Consider the following 18,686-nt stretch of genomic DNA (forward strand, 5'->3'; position numbering starts at 1 on the left):
CAACATAAATTCACTGATCGATATTTTGAATATAAAGCATTCATAACAGATTTATATGTATGCACTCCACTAACCTTCTCTCCCTACTTGAATGCCTGGTCCTTCAAAGGCTAAATGTACAAAATTATCTTAATCTTCTACACATCTCCTGCCACAAATCTCCTTTCCTTGCATATCACTAACAGGTCTCCCTCTTTCCACCTTTACTTCCCTCCAAGCTATAGCCAAAATGAACTTCCCTCAAACACAAATCTGATTATGTCATTGCTCTATTTGAAACTCTCCAAATGTTTCCAGTTGCCCTTCATTCACCTGCGTTTGGCTCACAATGAACTTTGAGATTTGGGCACAGGTTACACACCCGCTGCATCACTCTCCACTTCTTGTCCCATAGTCTAGGCTGTGACCAGCCAAGCTGAATTGCTCTGAATTCCATAGATGTATCCAGATGTCTCTCACCTTGTCCAAAAAAATCTTTCCCCAATACAACCCCCTTGTCCTTCTGCTTAAATCTCACTTGCACTGAAGTCCTAGACTAGCTTAGGTTCCCACAGTAGTCCACATTTCCTTTCTCATCAACCCTAACTTACCAAACATTATTACTGTTCTATCGTTGAGGGGAGTGGGCGAAATGCTTCTTCTCTACTCCTGAAGTTTCTCTCACATGGAAGGAGCACTACCAGTGTGACACTCTGACTCTTTCCCCATAGAAGGAGGAAAGACTGACCTGGTGAATTTTAAAGGGGCAACACAGACTCTCTTTCCTTTTTCTTCCTGGGAGCCGTTTTACCTACAGGGAACATATGCTTTGCTTCCCAGTGCTGTATGCCTCACAGGGGCCAGGGGCTTCTCTTTGTAGAGGGGCCTGCAGGTGCCCACCCCTCCAGGAACACTATGAGTAAATCCCTCATAGTATTAGAAAGCCCACTTGCTCCTTGATACAAGCTGCACACGCTAACACCAGCTTTATCAGTATAAAGGTGATATTTCTGTTTCTCATCCTCCATACTCTCTTCTTTCATTTCTCACTTCATTTAGAAATCAGACAGGGACAGTGAGTGATTTTATTGGGAACACTCAACCCCCCAAATTATAATTAATTATGTGCTATCTTTGGTAATAATCTATAAATTCTAGAAAGACAAGCATTATATGTCTGGTTTGTTGTTATAGTCCTACGTAACCCAGCAAGTGCCTGGCCAGTAGTAGGTGCTCCATAAATTGTTGTTTATTGAATAAGTAAATAAATAAACAGATGTCATTCTTCCCTATTATCCACTATTCTGGCACTGCTATTACTACCAATTAAGTTGTAGCTACTCTTAACATATTTCTTACTTCCAAACCCATCCAACATTTTCTATCTAATAAATTTTAGACTCTTGACATCAATCTGATATACTTTTAAAATGCCTATTAATAGCATTCTATTTAAATAAACCCTAAATTGGAAACCAATCAGCCAGCACACTAAAAATTCACTAATTTGAAGATCATTTTCATCCATTCATTCACTGTAGAAAAATCACACGTTATACACATATATATTCAGTTATACATATATATGTATAACTGAATCACTGTACTGTATACCTGAAACTAACACAACATTGTAAGTCAATTATACTTCAATTAAAAAAAATCTATAATTTTATGATGAAACCTAACAGGAAAATACAAATCATATAATAAAAATATCTGTCAGGAAATGTTTTTTCTTGTAAAGTATTTGTTACTTTAAGTGGAGAATGCCTGCATAAACTAATTTGTGGCAACTTCATTTTTATTCATTCAATTATATTTAAAAGTCCATGTATATGCATGAATACATAATTAAACATTCTTGTAAGATTTGTCTCTACACTTGAAGAAAATGTATATATATTCTCAAAATTTCAGAATTATGATGCTACTGCATAAAACATAGTAAAGGATATGTCAGTATCTTCCTTTTGTATTTATGACAAAAGGAAAAACATTCCACAAAGAATTGTAAATGAAGATCTAACTCATACAGGACAGGAACAAAATGTGCAATAAGCAGAAGTCTTTTGGGATGTATTTTTAAGCAGGAGGTTTTGAAAACTCCAAATTTAGCTTCATAAAAAGAGGTAGTGCAAGTGTGAAGCATGTGGTCATTTTGGCATACTCTGTGTATAACTTCTCTCTTTACCTATATAAGGATATAATAAAGCTGCAGAAATGTGCAAAGCAGAAATCCTCCAGTTCTGTTTATTCACTTTCAGTCAGGTAGTAAAATATCCTAATGTTCCATGAAGAAATCTTCAAAATATAATACCAAAATAGCCTGCTAAAGAGAAATCAACAACTTCTTTATTTAGATACAGAGCAGTTTAAAGGAAAGGGTTGGTGGGGTTTTTGTTTTTCAGTTTGTTTTTTTTTTTTAAGCCAACTATATCTGCAAGGATCAGTAAGTTTTACTAAATTTTCATCATCTTTGCTGCAGTTTTTTCCTACTGTCATGCCCCTCTCTTCCTCTTCTATCCCCCATACCCTCCAACTTCCTCTCAAGCATTCTGTGGGGGGTTGGCGTGAAGGGGGGCATTCAATGTCCTTCATCTTTTTCCATTTCATTTCTTCTTCATTATCCTTTCTCCTCTTTCTGGCTCCCTCTGGCCTTCCTTCACTACTATAATTACTTTTCAGCCTCATATTTCTTTTTGAAATTCAGTTTCTAAGACACTCTCCATTCACTTCTAATTCTACAGTCTTTGGTAATGCTTTGTGAAGAAAACGTAAACTAAGGCCTCCTTTCTCTTGGTTTTCTGAGACACAGCAGCAATGGAAAGAATAGCAAAGAGTTTCTAGGTGTGACGTGTGTGTGATGTTACTGTGGTCCTCAATCTCAAGGGAATACTGAATTCTTCCTATAACCTACATATATGGCAAAAGCATCCACAACTTGGAGAAAAAAAGTCAAACCTGTTCATGTAGAACTACTTGTGCTGACAATTTAAATGTGAAATAAATTCTGACTATTTTAATGATTCTATGTGACTTTCAGTTGGATTTTGAAGAATTTTGGTTCCTAAAGACCACTGTGGTTTCAAATATAATTTTCAATGGCTATGCAGAATCCAAATCAACCAATAACTATGAGCATATGAATGAATCATACGATCTACAGGAAAACTAGATTTTCAGATGCTAGTAGCTCATTAAGTAGAGTCTTCGGCCATCAAGATACTGAAACCATTCCTCACTCTCTGACACTGAGTGTACAAAAAAAGGACATGAACTACTATAATAATCACAAGATGGAAATCAAATTAGTGAACATTAAGGATAAGCAACATACACCCACTGTCAAAATGGCAACAGTTATAAATTTGAACAAGAACCAGCACAATCAAGATCTAACCCAGGAATATACTTAAAATAAAATGTCCAAAACTTAAATGAAGACAATCATACAACTTTACTAAAAATGTTAATTAAAAGATATGCTATTTTCCTGAATATAATGATCAATATTGTAAAGATGCTAATTGTTCAATTAGAATTATTACAATTACAAACTATTTTAAAGGGAGAATTTGCAAACTGAATTTAACATACTGATTCTGGAAGAAAAGTATATAAGAATAGTCAAGAGGAGTCTTAGAGAGAAAAATGATAATGGAGACTTTCCCTTACATATGAAAATTACTCTAAAATGAGAGTAATTTAAACAGTATAATACTAGCAAAGAAATAATATTATTACAATAAAAAAGAGAGTCTACAAACACGTGTATATATAAATTTAGTATAAGATGAAAATTAAATTAAACAGATTCTTACCTCATAGTATTAAAAAAGATTAATTCCATAGGAATTATTATATTTAAAATTTTATAAATAAAATCAAAAGTAGAAACAACAAAGGAAGTTTTGTTGTTTGTTTGTTTCATTAATCTTGGGGTTAGGGAGGTATCTGACTGCCTGTATTTGAAGTGTGGCGCTATCGTTTAAAACTCTATAACCTTGAATAAGTTTCTTGCCCAAGTTACTTACCCATCATCTATAAAAGGAAGATTAACAGTATCCTATTCATAGAGTTGCTGTCAGGATTCAGTGAGAATGTGCACATGAAGTGCTTAGGTGCCCAACAAAATTAGTTGTGATTTTTATTCTTAGCATGGAAACAAAAGCCAGAAACCATAAGCAAAAAGAATGACATATGTGCATATGTCAAGTTTTAAAGTATTTTTTTTGCAGCAAATATCACAATAAAAGTATAAGAAAAAAGTATGTAAATACGGTCGGCCCTCTGTATCCGCGGACGCAGGCCAATGTATCCACTGTAGCAGGCCAATTTACATAGGGACTTGAGCATCCACGGATTTTGGTATCCACAGGAGTCCTGGAACCAGTCCACCGCAGATACCAAGGAACAACCATATTTACAACATATTTCAAGAATATATTAAAAGTTCCTTAAATCAATATGAAAAATAAGTACCTTAGGAAAAATGTGGCAAATGTCATAAGCTGTTCCCAAGAGAAATATAAAGGGTCACAACGTGACATTTTTTCAACCTCACTAATAATCAAAGAAACACATTTCTTTTTTCTCTTGTGATTAGCAAAAATTGATTATTCACAATTATTCACAGTACTGTAAAAAAGTAAGTCAAAAAAACTTTCTCATACAATACTGATGAGAGAATAAATTGGTGAAACCTTTTAGAGGAGCAGTTACCTTTCCATTAACAATTCTATTAGTATGAACTTAGCCTAAAGAAATAAAGAAGTGTGCAAAAACATGCGAAACAGGTATTTCTTCACACTGCTGTTAAAACAGCAAAACAAACAAATCAATAACCTAAGAGGTAAATCTGTAATTAATGGAGCAGGAAGGAGATCAATATTCCATAAGAAATAGATCAATATTCAATAAGAAAAAGCAAATTAAAGAATAGTATATGTAGTATGTAAATCAATCCTATTTAAAAGATGTATAGATAGCAATAGAGATTTATGATTGCAAAGAAAAAGTTCTGGAAAAATATATATTAAACTGTAATCAGTGGTCATCTTGGTAGGGTAAGATTATAGGAAGCTTTCACTTTTCAATTTATTCCATTCAGTATTGTTTGAATACTTTTTAACATTTAAGAATTGCTTTTATAATAATAAAAAGGGACATTTCCATTTTGGAAAAAAACAAAAGATTAAGAAACTCATATAATAATTACTCTCCTAGTTTCAGATTCTCACATAAGGCGAACAGCTACCTGCCTTTTTAAGAAACCTTTTACTTAGGTTCAATAAGGTCCTTGTCAAGAATTAATATATAGTTAAGTGTTAACTTCCTTTTCAAAAGAACTACAATTAAAAGAGCCACTTATAAAGGAATTCACAAGCATGTTTCTCAGTTCTGAGTTTAATATGCAAGTAACATCTCCATTAGTACTTGAAACCAAGAATTATAACCCATAGCAGGCAGAGCATTTAAAGAAATCTTAATAACAATAATAGGTTCAATTTAATTCAACTTTCAAGATGTTTTTTATACTTTAGAAGCTAAGAAGTTTCCTACAGCTTACAAAACCTGTACTTTTCACCGTAATTTTTAGGAGAGTCATTTCTTATCATTAATAGTAAACTAACCTGTTTTTTCAGAAACTACAGTTATGTGGAAAATTCATGATTATTACAGTAGAAATAAAACTTGATAGTCTTTTTCATCAATGAAGAGCATTAGAATCTTCTTAAGATCAAATGTTTTGCATTTTCCATGGTTTTTAACATTTTTACTAAAGCACGCTATTACTATATTTAAATATGGAAGGCCACCACCAAATTTAGTGAAGAATTTCACTTCCTCAGGAAGCAGAGGAACAGCCCTATGACCAGATACTATACCCCACAGTAAGAATTAAGTCGGACTCTTCCAAGGGAGACTAACTTCCTTATCTCTATGGCATAAAAAATGAACAATACCATTCTTAGTTTAGGGTTCATTCCTCCTGCCAAAAGTTGTGCAGCTCCATATTCTCTTAGGAAGCATCATGTTACAAAGCAGAGCATTCTGCACCAACACTCACTAGATGTCTAATTTTGAGAAAGGTTAGTGTATATATCCGTAAATGGGAATAATATCACCAGCTTTATGAGGATGTGTGGAGACTAAATGGGATGCTGAGGCTAACATGCATAATACAACACAGGGGCTCAAAAAATGCTACTTCCTTTCCAGCTTGTCTGCAGTCATGATAATTCATAGTGAGCACACCAAGAAAGAAAACAAATTGTGAAATATTACAGTAATTATAACTGTATAATTACATAATTGTCAAAGCATACTTTTTCCTGGCCTACTTGAAAAATAAAGTGCTAAAAAAAGTGGTCAACCAAAGGTAAATAACCATTAACCAACCATCTCACATTTTAATTTCCTTTTTTTTTTTCCTTTTAAACAATATATTCATAAGGGAATAACAAGAGAACGCCACTGGAAGCCTCTTGAGCAGAAGAGAAGGAATGGTTCCAGTGTTTGGAATCTGATCACCGCATCCCTGGGTTGCTGAGCTGACTTTCAGCATGCATCTTCATATCTGGATTATGACAGAGACACTGCATCACTTCTCCCCAAGTCCCTCAAACACTAGTATCATCAATTCTTCTCCTGTTCCAGAAGTTTCAAGTCATGGTCTATGTCTGCTTAATCTCTTCTGCCTGATGATCAAGGTTCTCAGTATTCTGATTACACCTTCCCTATCCATATTGAATCCCAAACACAGATTCTCTACTCGAGGTTAGGTCAATTTACCTGCGGCAGAACAAGACATGGATATCATTTTCTGTGCAGGTGCCCAGACCATCCCCACACTTAGGACACTCCTTCTCCCTTACTCTTGTGCAAGCCAATTCATTCTTCAAATCCAGTTCAAGACCTGTCTTGCCCTCAGTGAAATCATGAATGTAGATGTATTTATACTTTAGAGCCAGTGCCACAGAATTTATCACATCTATCAGTTTCATTTTTATGTTCATAGTCTTAGTCTATGGTTTGCTTTGCCTGGCATCACCCTCAATTCAGAATAGAGATCATGGCAACTATGATTCTATTCTGAATCACTTAGAAAACTTTTATAGTAAGTATAATAATAGCAAAATTCTTCACTAGTACAAAAATAATATTTGTCCATGCCCTCCCCTATCACATAAATTCTTGGTCAGAATTATGGCATAAATTCAATATTCACATACAAATCCCTAAACTTTTCATTTTGTTTAGGTCTGATTGCTTTCCAAGAATAGCGTGTATTTCTGTAGTTATTCTTGTTGCTTCATACACATATCATGCACTTGTGTGTGCCAGGCACTATGTGTATATTACATAATTTTGAAAACAATGTAGCAAAGTAGGCATTTTTACTCCTTTTTTACTGGTAAGAAAACAGAGGCAGAAAGGGCCAAGGCAACAAAGCAAGTAAGCAAGTGCTGACAGTCAACTAAGGACCTTCAGATTCCAAGGTCCCTCTGCTATTCTTCCGCCCCCCAGCCAGTGTGTTCTTATATTACACCCCTGCTCAATGCCTCAGCCTCATAATGACATTTAAGTTTAAAATCAATTATTATCAAAATATCAAATTAACATTTTTTGAGATCCAGAAAACTGTTGAGCAGGTTAATTTTTTTGATACAACACTGGGAACACCAGTGATAGGAAAATGCTGGACAGGAAATTTTTTCAAGTACTAACTGTCATTCTATCACATGGAAATACTGAGTGCTTTTTTTTTTTTTTCCTGACTAGACAACTCTCAGTCATGCTTTAGCCCTGGATGAATGCTCTTCAACACTCACCAAATTTTGACAGATGGATGATTACAACAACAAAAAAAGCATCTTCTCACTTTTAACCCATTATTCTAGAAAATGTTCAAACAATAAAATATAAGTTTGGGAAAATTTACTAACCATCAAACTGATGAGCACTTTGAAAGTGCCTCAGTTATCCAGTTATTTTCCAATATTTCCAGGTTCACTGCAGAACACTCTTATAGTGTAGGCCTAATGGAAAAGTCCATTGTGTAGGTCTTATAGTGTAGGCCTAATGGAAAAGTCCAATTATATATATTTTCAAAGAAAACAACACATAACATTTTTCAAAGAGAACTATTTACACCTTTGAAAGTAATTATGAGGATGACATACTTTTAAAAATCAAGAAAAAATACAATATAGGTTCAGGAATAAGGCTTTTAAAATGATTCTCCTACCTTATTAGTAATCCAAAAATAAAAATTATAACTGCAGTTAGACACTATGTTCCCTATCAGGCTCTTATTATTTTTCAAATATAATACCTAGTATTAATAAACATACAAGAAGCCACGTACTCTTTATTATATCAATGGGAACATAAATTTGGTACAAATTTCCAGAGAATATTTTGGCAGTATATGTGTAAAGTCTTAAAACATTTATATACCTTGACCCAGCAGTAATATTTCTAACAGTTTATTTTTAGGTAAATGGTAGAAGATGTGTTCAAGGATTTATGGGCAAAAACATTTAATAAACAATTTATAATAGTCAAATACTCAAAAAAAACCTAACTATAAAACATTAGTAGATTAGTAAAAATAAATTATGGCATGCCCATACAATGGATGCTAAGCAAACAGATAAAGATCCTATTTTAGAACACTATTTCATAACATAAAAAATGCTTATGATCTGCTGTTTTGTGAGAAAAGATTATATGCCCTAATTTGTTTTTTTTTTTAATGTTCAAGATCATATCTGCATTGGGAGGGGGAAGAAAAACCTGGAAGGTCCACTGTGTGTGGATGCTGGACTTAAGTTAATTTTTTTAAATTATTATTATATAAGTTTCAAGTGTAGCACTGTAGTTTAACACCTGTACACATGCAGAGTGATCACCACCACAAGTCTAGTTACCATACATCATCACACAGTTGGCCCCCATTAACAATTTTGCCCACCCCCAACTCCCTTCTCCTCTGGTAACCACTAATCTGTTCTCTGTTTCATGAGTTTGTTTTTTGTTATATTTTGCTTGTTTCTTTGCTCTGTTTTTTAGATTCTGCATATGAGTGAAGACATACAGTATTTGTCCTTCTCCTTCTGACTTATTTCACTTAGCATAATATCCTCAAGGTCCATCCATACTGTCATAAATGGCAGGATTTCATTCTTTTTTGTAACTTAGTAGTATTCCTGTGTGTGTGTGTGTGTGTGTGTGTGTGTGTGTATCACATCTTTATCCATATATCCATGGAGGCACTTAGGTTGTTTCCATATCTTGGCTATTCTAAATAATGCTACAATGAATACAGAGGTGAATAGATCTTTTCTCATTAGTGTTTTTGGGTTCTTTGGATAAATACCCAGAAGGAATAGCTGGGTCATATGGTAGTTCTAATCTTAATTTTTTGAGAAATCTCCATACTGTTTCCCATAATAGCTACACTAATTTACAGTCCCACCAACATTGTACAAGGGTTCCCTTTTCTCCACATCCTCTCCAACATTTGTTATTCCATTTATTGAAAAGACTGTCTTTTCTCCATTGTATGTTCTTTGCTCCTTTGTCCTAGATTAATTGTCCATATATTGTCCATATATGTGTGGGTTTATTTCTGGGCTCTCAATTATGTTCCATCGATCCATGTGTGTTTTTGTGCCAGTACTGTATTGTTTTGATTACTACAGCTTTGTAGTATAATTTGAAATCAGGGAGCGTGATACCTCCAGCTTTGTTTTTTCCCAAGATTGTTTTGGCTATTTGGGGTCTTTTGTGATTCCATACAAATTTTAAAATTATTTGTTCTAGTTCTGTGAAATATGCCATTGGCATTTTGATAGGGCTTGCATTGAATCTGTAGATGGCTTTGGGTTAGAATGGATTTTTTTTTAAATTATTTTTTTTAAGAGCAATTTTAAAATTTTATTTAAAAAATTTTTTTGGCTGTGCCACACGGCATGTGGGATCTTAGTTCCCTGACCAGGGATTGAACCTGGTCCCACTGCATCGGAAGCACAGAGTCCTAACCACTGGACCACCAGGGAAATCCCTAGAATGGACCTTTTAACAACATTAATATTCCAATTCATGAGCTTGAAATATCGTTCCACTTTTTGTTGTCTTCTTCAATTTTTTTCACCAGTGCCAGAGTTTTCAGTGTAAAGGTCTTTCACCTCCTTGGTTAAATTTATTCCTAGGTATTTTCTTCTTTTTTGATGCAATTACAAATGGGGTTGTTTTCTTAATTTATCTTTCTGATAGTTCATTATGAGTATATAGAAATGCAACAGATTTCTGTATACTGATTTTGTATCCTGCAACTTTGCTAAATTCATTTATTAGTCCTAATAGTTTTTTGGTGGCGTCTTTAGGGTTTTCTATATACAGTGTCATGTCATTTGCAAATAATGACTGTTTTACTTCTTCATTTCTGATTTAGATGTCTTTTATTTATTTTCCTTAACCTAATTGCTGTGGCTAGAACTTTTAATACTATGTTGGATAAAAGCAGTGAGGGTAGGCATCCTTGTCTCGTTCCTGATCTTGGAGGAAAAGCTTTCAGCTTTTCGCCACTGAGTATGATGTTAGCTATGAGTTTGTCATATATAGCCTTTGTTATGTTGAGGTATGTTCTCTCCATACCAACTTTGTTGAGAGTTTTTATCATAAATTGATGTTGAATTTTGCCAAATACTTTTTCTGCATCTATTGAGATGACCATATGATTTTTATCCTTCATTCTCTTAATGTGATGTATCACATTAATTGATTTGCAGATGTTGAACCATCTTTGCATCGTTTGAATAAATCCCACTTGATAATGGTGTACAGTCCTTTTATATATTGTTAGATTTGGTTTGTTAATATCTTGTTGAGGATTTTTGCATCTATTCTCCTCAGGGGTAATGGCCTGTAATTTTCTTTTTTTGCAGTGTTCTTCTCTGATTTTGGTATCAGGGTAATGTTGGCTTTGTAAAATGCATTTGGAAGATTTCCTTCCTCTTCAAATTTTTGGAAGAGTTTGAGAAAAACAGATAATAAATTTTTTTTTAATGTTTTGTAGAATTTGCCAGTGAAGCCATCTGGTCATGGGCTTTTGTTTGTTGACTCTTGTTTTTTATATATTCAGCTACTTTATCTCTTTTGATTGGTGAATTTAGACCATTTACATTTAAATTAATTATTGATAGGTATGTACTTAACTGCCATTTTGTTCACTGTTTTCTGGCTATTTTGTGGTTCCTCTCTGTTCCTTTCTTTTCCTCTTTCTCTCTTCCTTTGCATTTTGGTGATTTTCTTTAGTGTTATGTTTAGATTCCTTTCTCATTTTCTTTTGTGCATTTATTAGAAGTTTTTTCCTTGTGGTTACTGTGAGGTTCACATATAATATCCTTTGTCTTATTCTTTTGACTGGAACATATTACTCTACCTCTTCATTTTGCCTAATTCTCTGTGTTTGTGTCTATGTATTAGGTAAATCAGCTACCCGTCCCAGTATTGAAGGAGCGATTTATGTAGGAGATGTCCTATGGAGCTCAAAAGCTCAATCTCGCTTGGCCACCAGAGCCAGGCATTCAAGGGGTGTCTTCTATGTGGACTATGTGAGCCCTCCTGTTGTGGTGAGGCATGTCTGCTGCCAAGCACTGGTGGGTGAAGCTGGCCCCCAGAAATAGTTGCAGGGCCAGCCATGGCGACTGCTGGGTGTTGATGCATGGGGCTTGCCCGCAGAATGGCTGTGGGGCGGGTCTGCAGCTGCTGCTGCCAGGTGCTGGTGGGTGGGCTTAAGGACTTGCAGGCCCTACCAAGGCACAGGGGTGGGCACGGCTCTTAGTGGGGTGTGCCTACTGGCATTAATAGGTTAGAGAGAGAATTCCAAAATGGTGCCCACCAGTGCTGGTAATAGCAGGATAGCCTGAGATCACAAAAATGGCTCCCACCAGTGTCTCAGACCTCACCCGAACTGGCTCCAGGATCTCCAGCAGACACTTCAAGATTAGTGAGTCCTCTTCACCTAAGGCCCATGCACTTTTCAATCTGATATTCTTGTGCTGGTTTTCATGTTGAATAAGTCTGCACTTGAGCCCTTTAAGAGCAGATTTTCTGTTCCCTGTAGTTCTATAGTTTTCCTGGATATATTCCCTGTTGGTTTTCAAAGCCAGATATTCTGGGGGCTCATCTCTCCTGTGCAGGATCTAAGAACTGGGGTGCATGATGTGGAGCTTGAATTCCTCAATCTGCACGGAAAATAACCATGCCTTCATGATCCTTCCTGATGTGGATTACTGTAGCTGGGGTGTAGTTTTCCCCTGGCAAGTTCTATCTGTTTCTTTTACCTGTCTCGATGCTGTCCTTTTTTTTTTTTTTTTTTTAATAATTTTATCTTATTTTATTTATTATTATTTTTTTAATTAATTAATTTATTTATTTTTGGCTGTGTTGGGTCTTCGTTTCTGTGCTAGGGCTTTCTCTAGTTGCGGCGAGCGGGGGCCACTCTTCATCGCGGTGCGCGGGCCTCTCACTATCGCGGCCTCTCTTGTTGCGGAGCACGGGCTCCAGACACGCAGGCTCAGCAGTAGTGGCTCACAGGCCTAGTCGCTCCGCGGCATGTGGGATCCTCCCAGACCAGGGCTCGAACCCGTGTCCCCTGCATTGGCAGGCAGATTCTCAACCACTGCACCACCAGGGAAGCCCCTCGATGCTGTCCTTTTATCCTTTGTTGTGGAGACTCTGTTCTTCCAGTTTTCAAAGAGAATTATTCCATATGCAGCTGTAGATGTGTTGTGTCCGTGGGAGCAGATGAGTTCAGGATTTCCCTACACCACCATCTATGATTGGTAGTTTCTCTAAAGAGTTCCATAAGGTAATTTAATATCCTTAGGTATGTGTGTTAACCAGCTTTCAAGGTGACTCAATGATCCCCACTTTCTGGCATTCATTCTTATGTATCATAACCTCCTACATTGCATCAAGGTTGGTAAGTGGGATCAGTAAAATACAGGACAAGGGATAATATGTCACTTCTGAGGGTAGTTCATGAAAGACACTCTCTGCCACACGTTCTACCTCACTCTCTCTTGGATCACTCACTCTGGAGGAAGCAAGCAGCCCTGTGAAGAGGGCTACATGGCAAGAATCTGAGACCTTCTGCCAACAGCCAGTGAGGAACTGAGGCTTCCAACCAATAGCTATGAGTGGACTGTATTGGAAATGGGTCCTCCAGCCCTGCTCAAGCCTTCAGATTATAACAGCCCCAGCCAACAGTCTGAATGCAACTTAATGAGACACAGAGCCAGAAGAGCCCAGCAAAGTCACTGCCAGATTCCTAACTTTCAGGAGCTATGTACAAAAATAAATGTTTGTTGTTTTAAGTTACTAAATTTAAGGGCAATTTGTTACACAGCCATGACAACTAATAAAGTATGTTTCTCTATATACTACAAATTTCTATGGATAATGTGTACTGCTTTTAAAATTATAGAGAGAACAAAATATCATTTTAAAACACTAAACATTGTCAGTGTAATCCTGATGCAGACTTTTAAGATTAAATCCACTGTCAATTTTTCAAGCTAAATTCTTCCAAAGAATTCTAACACAGGTAACATACATGTGCTAATCCAGCAGCAGAGAGGCCCTATGTTAACAATTAAATTCTTCAGTTACAGTAAATTAGAAAGCCTAAAAAGTACCTGGAATGGCCATTTGCAAATAAAGAATAAAAATAAGTTAACTAAATAGTCAATGCAGATATGCAAATAGTTTTTTTTAAAAAAATAGATTAAACTATATCTAAAAAAAGCAGGAAGAATTACCAAAGATAAAAAAATTATTAATTTTTTAAAATAATAAAACATGTATATTCTAGTAAATAAAGCCAAAGATATTTGGAGAGGGAAAGAAGAAGAAAAGAAAAGGCAAACCTCCATACTCAAGAAAAAGACCAAAATGTAAAATAAGAAAATTAGAAATAGATAAAATCACTAACACAGAAGAGATTAAAAAAATTTTAAAGAGTGCTATGTATACTTGGTTGGTAAAACAAAAATTGTAATTTCAATGAACTTAAAAGATTCTCCCAGAAGAGTAGAACATACACCTAAACAGACCAAAAGTTTTGAAGAAACTAAAGTAAGGAACTATTGCCAAATAAAGTTTCCAGACCACAATGATTTTATGTTAGTTCTTTTAAACACTGAATGAATAGGGAAATATGGAGATATTTTTTAAAAATCTATTTTAGGATGTTAAAGTAACCCTCACTCTTTTGCAAGCTGCTATGGTAAGTCTATGTTAGAAAAAGTCCCTTCCTCAAGATGCTTTACTGCCTTCATCAGGAAAACTGTCATAGCTACACAAATTACGATAGAGTAGGTGACAGTTTGCAAGCTGCACAATCAAAAGTGATGGGCCTGGTAATAACCCTTACACTAAAACCTGAAAAAGAGCTGAGAAAACAGAAGACTACAGGTCAGTATTATTTATGAACACAGAGGCAAAGAGTTAGATGAAATACACATCAAACCCAGCAGCATATTATAATAATAATAAAACACATCCAGTTGAGTTTATTTCAGTAACCCCTGAATGATTTACTACTGGGAAATCTACTAATAAACTTATGACATCAATAGGTCAAGAGCAATTAAAACAGAACCACCTCCTCAAAAAAAATATGTAGTCATCTGGTTACGTGTCCATACACTAGTAAGCCAGAATAGTTCAATAATATAATAAAGACTCCCTGTCTTTAACCTAGAGTCAGCACACTATTAAACACTTAGCAAAGTCATTTTCAATAAAGCCAGATGTACATATGCCCTTCACTAACATTAGGATGAAATTCTGACAATCTTACCAACACAACACTAAGATTTATAAATATTGGAATGGCAGATTATATGTGCATATAATATTGCTGTTTATCTTTAAAAAAAACAAGAGATTTAACTGAAATCCATGAAAAGTAATGAGATTTTGGTAACCTTTTCAATATGCCAACAACAGCTGTAAAGTTTTCAGGAAGAAGCCCCATTCACATACAACCAACCAACCATTCAATCAATCTTTTTTCTTTCTCCTCCTCTTTTTCTCTCTCTACACACACACACACACACACACTCACTCACTCATACATCTCATAGTGCTACACACCTAGAAATAGAATTATGGTCATCTAATGAAAAAAGAAAGGGGGAATAGGCCTTTGGAAGAAGTGCAGGACGAAAGAAGTCATGGTGAAGAAATGACACCACTCTGGAAAGCCACCTTATATATTAATCTGATGTACCAAGATGAGTGACACCTCTCTTTTCAAAGAACAGGAAGTGCTTCTGAAATTGCCTAAACGTGTATGTATGTGATTGACAATAACAGCTTGGAATACACCAGTGGGGCCTAAGGGTGTGTAACATACATTTTCAGGCCAATACTTGTCTTTTCTTCAGGAAGACAAAGGCAACAAGTCCCCTATAAGATGAAGAAAATAAAAGGTTTCCCTTCATCTACCTTATTTTCTTTGGAGTCACTAACCTCCAAAAGTCACAATATTCTGGGACCATATTTTAAGTCACATAGAAACAAGGCTTCCTTTTGTTGCCAAATGCCAAAAGCTCTTTGAGGACAAGGACACAGTCACTTCATTAGATGCTCAGTACTTCCTTATTAAATCATTTAAACAAAGCGTACTAATTCTTAAGCTACTAAACCTTCATATAGTGAAAAAGGAACAATCCACATAGCGTAAATGTGGATGCATCTGGCAATGAATGATTATCCTTTTCCTTCCACTGCACCAACGACAGCACCTCACACATTAACAGAAAACTGATATATGTTGACTCAATCAGCCTTGTTGGGTCATTCCAAGCTACACCTCTCCACATAAAGAAAGAGCTGAGACTTTCTCCTGGCCATTTATAATGTCTCTCATCTAATGATGTTAAAAAGCTTTTTCAATTGGGCCGAACAAGTATCAGATTTCATATTTAAATCTGTATCTTAATTGACTACAACTGTGTGAGATATGAAAAAAAGGGGCTAAGTAATTATTTAAATATAATATTGTATAATAAATAGAATAGAAATAATTATTTTATTAGAAAATAATATTTTTGATCCATTTCTCCCTTTCATTTCCAGGCAACAACAAATAACATCAACTATTCACTAAGAAACAGCATATGCCCATTATTAAACCATACTGACTTAAGTACAAGCTTTTCTACTATTTTGTATTATCTTTCAAGAAGGAGCATTTTATGGTTCCATATGTAAATAATCACAACAATATAATCTCCCCAAACAGTCAGGAATAATAAAATCTTTTCCATGACCCATCAGTTTGCTTTGCGTGGACAGAGACATAACTAAGATGTTTTTATAAATAAGGCTTTGCTTTATTTCCTGCTGCATGTGACACGGTGTGTAGGTATGACCTGCTGCATTCATTACTGAATTTCTTTACCTTATTACTCTGTTAGATAACGTCATAAAAGTAGGATTCAGTTTCGGTAAATTTCACAAACATTCACCTCCTATGCTGTTTCATGTCACACAACTGCTTACAAGTTTCTCCAAGTACTACATATCAGTATAATCCTTATGTACATATTGGAAAAGCACCAAAATGAGATTTTCCTCATTGATATGACTTTTAAAGTGCATCAGTTATAGTGTATCTAATGAGGTGGAGTGAGAGAGATTAGACCCTTTCACATATTAATCGGGGCTTAAAATAAATTCCAAGAAGCATCACCGTGATACAAGGATGGGCAGAGGCATGTGTTTATCTCTGAGAAAAAACAGCTCTGGCTAAGTCAAATGTCACTTTTCATAGCTAAATGGGTGGAATTAAAGAGCATGGGTCAGACAGACCATTGAAACAACAGTAGCTTCAAATCCTGACTCTGACACTTTCTGTATGATGTTGAGTAATTATACTCCAGAGCCACTGCTTCCTTATCTGTAAAACAGGACAAAAATATGCACCGTGTAATGTTATATTGTTGTGAGGTAATGTATAAAGTGATTAGCAGAGTTCCAGAAACTATAGGAAGAGTAAATAAACCTGTAGCTATTATTATAGCGAAGTTTATGTTCTAACACCACTGATCCCATACATGAAATAGCCTCTCTTCTTTAAACTGGGTAAGAAGGCAAAAAAAAAAAAAAACCACTGCTGGGAGACTGCTAAATGACAATGCTGGCAGGCTTGGAACTATGGAAAATTTATGACACAGAGACCTTTCAGAGATACTTAACAATCTATTATTTGCTGCCTGGTAGATGTCTCAAGAAATAAAGTAGAGAATATTTCATCACATGTAATGGGAGAGGAGGGCTTCAAAATGCTTTTCCAAGAAGTGGTGTCACCAGTGAAAACAGAACTGCTAGCTTCACAAGTCTTAAAAGCAGGCTGAATCCAAGCTTAGGTCTTAAGAGTGTGAACAGCCCCAAACACTTAACTGTGCTGTTTTATCTGAGCTGATTGAGAGCTGGATGAAATTAAAAAGCTAATATCAATGACTATGTTTGCAATCATCTTCAGCAGATGAAAATCAGGCATGGTTACATCCAGCTAATAAATAAAATTCCTTCTCAAAGACCATGGTAATAAAAGTAAAATCCCCAGAAATACCACATTAATAATGGTCTGTGGACAAACAATAATTCAATAATTATTATCAGAGTTTATAGTAATTAGATCTGTGTAGAAGTTGAAAACTAATCAAACCATCTTTCTACAGTTAAAGCAAACATAATTATAAAATATGGAAAATCATGGTCTCTCGATCAGAAACTAGATTTTAATAAGGAAAATAGATGGGGTAGGTCATGAATACTCCTCATCATTATTTAAACGCCAAAACTAAAAGTTAACCACTGGCATACAATAACTCGAACAGTGCTCTCTCGGTGAACAGATATTTCTGTAGCCTGTTAAAAGTATTCTTTGTCTCACCCTAGAGGGAAAAATTATTAAAATAAATTAACATTTTACTGGGTCTCTAATTGGAAGTGGCTGTTCTCAACAAATATGTTTATCAAACACTGTGACTGGCAAAATGTATTACTGTTGCTGTAGTTATCCAAATTATATGCTGTCTAAAGCAAAAAGGGCAAAAGCCATCTGGCTCATATAACTTGCATTTTCTAGACAGCTTGCAGCTGGTTCTGATTAAGCAGCATCTCAAAACTCTGAAGAGATCTATTTTTATCCCTGGAAGTGTATTTTTAGGGCTCACACATCCAAGGCACAAGGCATTTGCATTAATAAGTGAACAACTACCTTGGATTAGGAAAAGGTTTATGTGAAACTGTAGTTTGGTCTTCAGCGGTACAAGATGGACTGCGCGTTGAATACGACAGTCTGAAACCTGATTTTGAGAACCTGCCCCTCTCTAAATGTTTCAGTGTTCCAAAGGAGGGACACAGAAAAGATGCCTCCTATGTCTTATGAAATAATCAAAAGAAGACAGCTCAGCCAGAAACTTGACTGTATTATTTTATCCATCCTAGGAGGCTAGCACAATTATTATCCCATTATGCAGATGAGGTAACAATGGTGCAGAGAGGCTAAATAACATGCTCAATGTGGAAAAGGCAGTGAATGATGCAACCAGGATTCACATCCTTATCTTCTGGCTCTAAAGCCTGAGCTCTTAACCACAATATTATGATTT

General features: G+C 35.5%; 1 protein-coding gene and 1 long non-coding RNA gene across 10 annotated transcripts in view; one reads left to right on the plus strand and one right to left on the minus strand.

Moving 5' to 3' along the window:
- HDAC9 (histone deacetylase 9) overlaps positions 1-18,686 on the minus strand; it is a 999,599-nt gene that overhangs the window by 858,082 nt on the left and 122,831 nt on the right. The gene's annotated exons all lie outside the window — the stretch shown is intronic.
- Positions 4,307-15,959, plus strand: LOC309665940. Its single transcript, XR_014266794.1, has 3 exons — positions 4,307-8,022; positions 8,063-11,749; positions 13,010-15,959. It is a non-coding gene; the product is annotated as an uncharacterized lncRNA (long non-coding RNA).

This window comes from Balaenoptera physalus, assembly GCF_965194825.1.
Source record: "Balaenoptera physalus genome assembly, chromosome: 8".
Taxonomy (NCBI): Eukaryota; Metazoa; Chordata; class Mammalia; order Artiodactyla; family Balaenopteridae; genus Balaenoptera; species Balaenoptera physalus.